This window comes from Leptosomus discolor, chromosome 7, assembly GCF_034619465.1.
Source record: "Leptosomus discolor isolate bLepDis1 chromosome 7, bLepDis1.hap2, whole genome shotgun sequence".
In the NCBI taxonomy this organism is placed as follows: Eukaryota; Metazoa; Chordata; class Aves; order Leptosomiformes; family Leptosomidae; genus Leptosomus; species Leptosomus discolor.
In genome coordinates, this window is record NC_141397.1 from 36215143 (window position 1) to 36221779 (window position 6637).

The following is a 6637-nucleotide window of genomic DNA, read 5'->3' on the forward strand; positions in this document are numbered from 1 at the left end:
TCAGGAACTTTTGTTATTTTTTCCTTTTATTGGTAATAAAATTTGGAATGATCTACAGCGTAGGAAATGGAGAAGTAAAAACACACTGCTCGGTGCAAGATGTTTGTCTCTTCAGAATTGTAAGCTCCATTAATGCCCATTATTTCATGTGTTAAACTGAAGGAAAAGCTTCAATTTTGGTACTCTGCTGTTTCAGTGAAGTTAATAATCAAATAGTGGAAAAAGGTGCAACACAGTCTAGTTCCTGGAGTAATGTAAGGTTTTACATAAGCCATTCTGACTTAATTCTATGGATTATGATGCTTTTAGTTCTGTTAAGTAGTGCTCCAACAAAACACTGCAAAGTAGCAAAAATTCCCTGAAAATTCCGTCTTAGGTTATGAAGAACTAGAATGGAAAGTTAAAAAAGAAAAAAACCCTTTAAAAAAGAAAAAAAAAAACATATATATACACATAATACAAGCTTGACGTGTGAATTGCAAATGTAATGAAAATTTAAAGCTTCCTTGATGGTAACACTATTTCAAGAACTCTGTAGGTGAGGCAGCACTCAGACTACATTCCTTCCCACAACCTAAAATCAGGTTTCACTTGATCCAAAGGAAAGCAGCTGCTGTTCCTCCTAGAAGTGTGTAAAATGGCAGAAACTCAGACAATTCACTAGTAGCAACCATTCAGCTTGCAAAAGTGCGCAATGACTGCATGGTCCACTCAGGTTCAGCCTACTGGTTTTCCACCTGTAAAATACCTCCTGATGTGTGGAATGGGAAAATCTTTTTGTGTGACAGCAATAAAACAGGCTGAGAGTAACCTCAGTTTTTTAGATCAGTCTATTAACTCTCTGCACAAGCCTGTAAACAGTAATAGTACACTGAGGAAATAGAGACAATATAAATAAGTGAAAACTAATAACAAATGAGGATATACACACACACAAAAGCCCAAAACCAAGATTAAAAAACAAAGCAAGAAAGTGGAAATAAACAATTCTGGCAGGTTCGCCTACTTGCTGCATGCCACTTACTGTCACATGTGAGCCCTCTCAGTCTTACCCTCCTTACCATAGCAAGTATGAAAAGCTCAGCATTCTAATGAAGATTCTCACATGGTCACAGAAAAATGTTTGTGAAAAATACCACCAGCCATTCCAAAAGGAGGCAGAAGCACAGCTTTTTGCCAAGAACATTTAGAAACAAAGCAGGAGCAGATCTGATTGATGTAGTTAAGAGAGAAAGTATTAAGCTGAGATCACAAAAGGGCACATATCTAGGATAGGGGGAAGAATGATAAATAAGGTGACTAAATACACGTATCATCAAAAAGACCTGCGGAAGTTTGAGAAATACATGTAGTTGGATTGCTCTCGACCTGAAAAAATACTTCATAATGCCCTGATGAACTCTGCTCCAGCTGGAGCCAGTGATGATAAAGTAAGCAAGCATTCAGGTATGGTATTTATGGCCAGACTGGAAGAAAAGCATTACCTGCCAGGGACAATGTCCACGATGACACAAAGTTCCTCCCGTTACCCTGGAGTCATTGTGCTCTAAAGTAGAGCTGACATTTAGCTGGACGAACTGAGGCGTGTCTGAAATACTTCCCCAGTCACAGCTCTGATCAAGCCCACCGCGTGCAGTTTGACTGGCCCCCGTTTTGTCCTGGCCAGTGCTCTCCCCCATTTGGTTTTGCCCAGCAGCATTTTCCAGTGTGGTGTTCTGCCTGGCAGGAGGCACTGTGGTCTCATTCTGCCATGGAGGGTCCTGGGTCAGCTCGCTCCACGGAGCCAGGCCTCTCCCAGGCTTGCCAGGCCCCTCCAGTGTCTAGTTGCACTCGGGGCCAGCCACCTCCTGCCCAACAGCACCATCCCCTAGTGGCTTCTGGGTGACTGAGTCCACCAGTGCCTTGTTCCAGCTTGAAGCATTTCCTGCCACCTCAGTTTGTCCAGCGTCACCCTCCATGTGCATGCTCTGCTCAAAGGCATCCTTTAAGGAACCATTTTCCCCAACAGCACTTTGTTCCAGCGCCCTTTGCCTAACTGTGCCCTCCGTGCTCTCATTCCACTTGGCCACACCATCCCCGTGCTCACGCAGTCCCCTCAGGAGCCTTTTCTGCCCCAGCCACTCTTCCTGCAGAGGGTGCCTGGCTTTAATCAGGCCACACAGAAACGCTGCTGGAGGGACGAAAGACAGAAATACAGATTTGAGTTCAGACACCTGGTGTCATGTCAAAGTCCAACACAAAAGCACTTTTCCTGTGCAAGAATGGCCTTCAATCCTCCTGTAAGAGCCCAGGAACAACTGTGACAGCTTGATGTCAAACCACTTTCGCCACCCACCCCTGCCATCCTCTGACCAAAGGTGTGTAGTGCTAATTACCAAGAAGCAGCACACGGCTGACCCACAGGCTACTCCAGGAGCAGTCTGCCAAGGGCTCGCTTCAGGACAGAAGCCAAACCCAGCGCTGCCCTCCTGCCAGGAGACCTTACACAAAGTCTTGAAGACCCTCGTCATGTCCCCTCGCCTCCTAACACTGCAGTTAGCTTCATAACCCAGTTAAGCTGACCCAAGTCTGTGCTGCTGTTAGAACAAACAGGCCCACCCCAGACTGTACTGCTGCTCCTTTACACAGCACGTGCCCACAGGCACTGGCTTAGAGAGACACCTGATTGAGAAGAACCTTAAAATTTAAAATAAACAAACAAAACATTCTAAATAAGATCTTTTCGATACAGTAAGTGCAAGCTGCAGCAGCCACAGCACGCGTGGCTCTTCTGCAACGAGGGAAGAGGAAAAGACGGTGCCTGCAAATCTGCTCTTTACCGAGGTAACTCTGAACTGCCTGTGCCTTACCTGCTTGCAGACATCTCTTCCCATCCTCGTGCAGGGCATAATCCTTTGCACAGGAACACACCACGTGAAAGGTGCTGCTGTCCCTGCAGTACTGCCAGCACCCACCATTCTTATACCAGCACTCAAATTTTTCTGCAATGGAAACACAGGTGTTCACTTGGTTATTGCTGCGCACAGACCCTGGGCAGTGCCCAGCTTCTAGCACTATTACTATGTGAAAGAAAGTAGGAAAGAAATCTGCTGTACTCTTGCAGGGAAACAGAAGGAACTACCTCTTACAGTTCCAGAAATCCGTGCTGATTTGTAGCAAACCAAACACATTGCTTCATGTCTATTGTTGCTCGCCTGTTTCTACGATTTTCTGGCTTTGTCTGGAGGCCACAGCTGGGCTCTAGGCCCTTCTGCCTGTAGAGCAGGGGCAAGAAAATGTCTGGAATAGCAAACACTTCCAAATGCATCCATTTTTGATCTGTCTGCACATCTTGCCTTTTACACCATGACAAATGTAAAGTACTAGGCAGTTTGGTGGGGGCCAAGTCTGTGAGAAATTGACTCAGCTTTTTGATATGTTGTTACATTAAAAAAATAATCATGTTTAATTGCTTCACTGTAAAAAGAAAAGGTTGACAAAAGTACTTGGGGGAAAAATATATTATTTATGATTCATAGTTCCAACATCAGTTTGGCTTTTGCTGTAATTTCATGCCTCAGTCATTTGCAAACTGGATACACTATTTCAGAGGACCAAAAAATCTCTAAGAGATAGGCAGCATTTCTACTTCATTTTTCATCATTCATATGTTACAACATAAATACAGTATTTTTTTTGTTTACACTAAGCTTTGGCTAATTTGTTTGATGCATTTACTCAATAAAATTAAAAAGAGAACAGGGTTCCACCATGAACAATCTCCAGTGCAGGCTAGACTAGGGCAGGAGTCACCATTCTAAAGCAGTAAAAGACGGTCGCCCGTTCATGGGGGAAGATGGGAGACGGCCACAGGCCTGCCTCGGGGCTTGCAGAGATGAGTGCAAGAGCCCCGAACTGCAGCTGCTGTATGACAGGAGGTGGTGCCACTCTCTTCTTCTGCACAGCAGAGCTATGTGTAGCTACAGCTGCTGTCACAACATCACTCCCTTCCTAGGGTGGCGGTGCCCCAACGTGTCATATAGGAAAACACCACTCTAATGTACGAATCTTAAACAACCAACCACTTCTGTATCAGCCAGTCACCACCGATAACCTCGGTGAGAAGCCTGTGCAAAGGTTCACCTCAGGTATCCAAGGAGCAAATTCCAGCGTTAATCCTTCCTTCACAATGAATGTCAACGTGTCTGTTCCTGTACTCACCTTTTTCACAGTTGTGTCCTCCAAATTTGGGGGGGCAGATACAAAAGTAATTGTAGTGTCTTATTTTGCAGACTCCACCATTGTTACAGGGATTTGTACTGCATGGATTTAAACCTAAGAAGAAGAAACAAGGCATAGTGTAATTCCAGGAATTAAGAGAAGCCTGGCTTTAAACTGCCACATAATTCTTTGTACCCAGAAAGGACACAAGAAATAGATTTTTTTAGAAATTCTGTTTCTACCTACCTTTGTAATTGAACCAAAACTCCATCTGCAAGAAGAAATCATAAATGAAGAAAAGTCAGTAAGTGGTCATATTGGTTACTGAAGATATGATTTAGAAAACTGGGGTTTTTTAGGGTACATGTAAATTAACATTTTGATTAGAACCATAAAATACATTCTCAGAGCAGACCTCCTGATCATCACCACGCAGCTCGCTTTTGCTTGCATCATGTACCAGCCACAGAGTACATAAACTGGGTTGTATTGGAATGAAAATTGAACTGAAAGCTTAGATCTGACAAATGCTCCAGCCAGTGAAAGGTCTGTGGCCCCAGCCTAGGAGTTTCAAGTGACACCCCACCCTGCCCCAAAATGTGTCACTGCAAGGTCCTCAGCCCCAACTGCTTCACTCTGAGGAGCCATTTTTATTGTGCTGCACTACCTGCTGAGGAAGACCTTAGCACCTAAGCAACTCAGGCAAGATGCAAGAGAAACTGGGCACCTCTATTGAAAATGGCAGCTCAAACACCTGCTTCAGCAGGAGGTCCCCAGCAGAACGCCTGCAGCCCTGCTTGCCAGCTGGACGCTACAGGGCCCTGGTAACAAGGGGCTCCTCCTCTGTAATCTGGAGGACTCTGATCAAGCAAGTGGCCTCTGTAAATGTCAGAACCACATTGCTGGATTAAGGCTCTTGCAGAAATAGGTTTTGGACACTTCTAAGGAATTGTGTTTAACGTTTGCACAACAAACTGAGCACTGGCTTAGAAAGGGAACTCTCACAGGTGCCTAGAGTGACCCATCCTGACTACCAAACTGCAGAACCAACAGGCACACACCTGTCAGAGCCATGCCAGCTGGCTTGGGCAGGATTACTTACAGCTCACTGTTAACTTTCTTCTATTTTTCCTAAAACAGTGTCTCTCACCATTTTCTCCTGCAAATGGAAGATCTCCTTAGCCTCCTCAAATGAACATGTTTCCTCATTGCATTCTCTCTCCAAATTCCCTGGCCGAATCTCTTATAGAAAATAGTTAGCATGTTTATGGACCTTCAGCACCTCACGTGCTCCGTCTTTTCTCATAAACACTGGAAAACCAAAATGGAACAGTTGATACTGGAAGACAACAAACCGGCATCATTACAGGCATAGTCATGCAAGCTTTCAGTTGAGTAAACAACATAAAGAAGGGGAGCGAGAATCTACATCAACAGCCCAAAGGAAAACAAGAGTAGTCCGTGTTCCAACAAAAGACTAGTAGTTTAAGCTTTCTTTTAGTGGATCAAAAGACCCACTACTGAGACTTGGAGATTAGTGCAGAAATAATTTTTATTCCACAAGACTTGAGTACTGCAGCTGCTTCTTTGGAGGCTGGTTATATTTTTCTGCCTAACCATCCTGATTCCCAACAATTATTAGTTGCCTGGTTCTGTGTGCACGTGGAAATAAAGCTGAAAGGAGAGGTTTGGTTTCTATCTGGTGTCAGCTTTGTGAGCTGTTCCATGATGGAGACACAGTGCTTTCCAGGTAGCTACTGCAGCCACAACAGGACAGACATCGCTCCCTCATTAAAGGAAATTATTATAAAGTGTGTGGTTCTGCACTTACATTTAGGTACATTTAGTTCATCTCCACTTCACTGAGCTACCTGCCTTCCTGCAATGTCTTAAGAGCTATTACTGCCAATAAACTAAGGGAGGAGCGGCCAGAAGAGGGAATACAGCAGTAAGGTCCTCCCCACATACCCCCTGCTGCTCCAGAGCCAGTCTATGCTATGGCACCTCTTGCTGAAGCACAGTGCTCCCAGGATTTTCCAGCCAGGATGCTCTGAAGGAAACTGGGGGCTCACTCAGCCCTTGTGGATGTACTGACGCCACGTGCCACCACTATTTAGAGAAGATGGAGGGTTTTGCCTTTTTGTTAAATCTCCAGAACTGTAGCCCTATATCCAAAACCCATCCGACAGACTGAAAAACTGCTGCTAAGAAGCGTTTTAAGAAGAAAGCTCACTTTGTAATCCTGACCAAGCCTATTAAAATTCACGCAGCCATTCACTTAACAGTACTCTTTTCCTAGTCATGGTTTAGTGTCCTAGACAACCCAAAACCCTCTCACAAAGAACCTAGTTTTGGAGATGGACCATAAAGGACATATTTCTTTGCAGTTGCAGGATCGTTATCTATATGACTAGAATTCAAGAATAATATTAAATTG

General features: G+C 44.4%; 1 long non-coding RNA gene across 1 annotated transcript; it reads right to left on the reverse strand.

The window, feature by feature from the left end:
* Positions 1–2937: 2937 nt before the first annotated feature.
* Positions 2938–5520, reverse strand: LOC147415103 (uncharacterized). Its single transcript, XR_015183565.1, has 4 exons — positions 5351–5520; positions 4447–4471; positions 4201–4314; positions 2938–2981 (listed from the first exon to the last, which is right to left on the reverse strand). It is a non-coding gene; the product is annotated as an uncharacterized LOC147415103 (long non-coding RNA).
* Positions 5521–6637: the final 1117 nt, after the last annotated feature.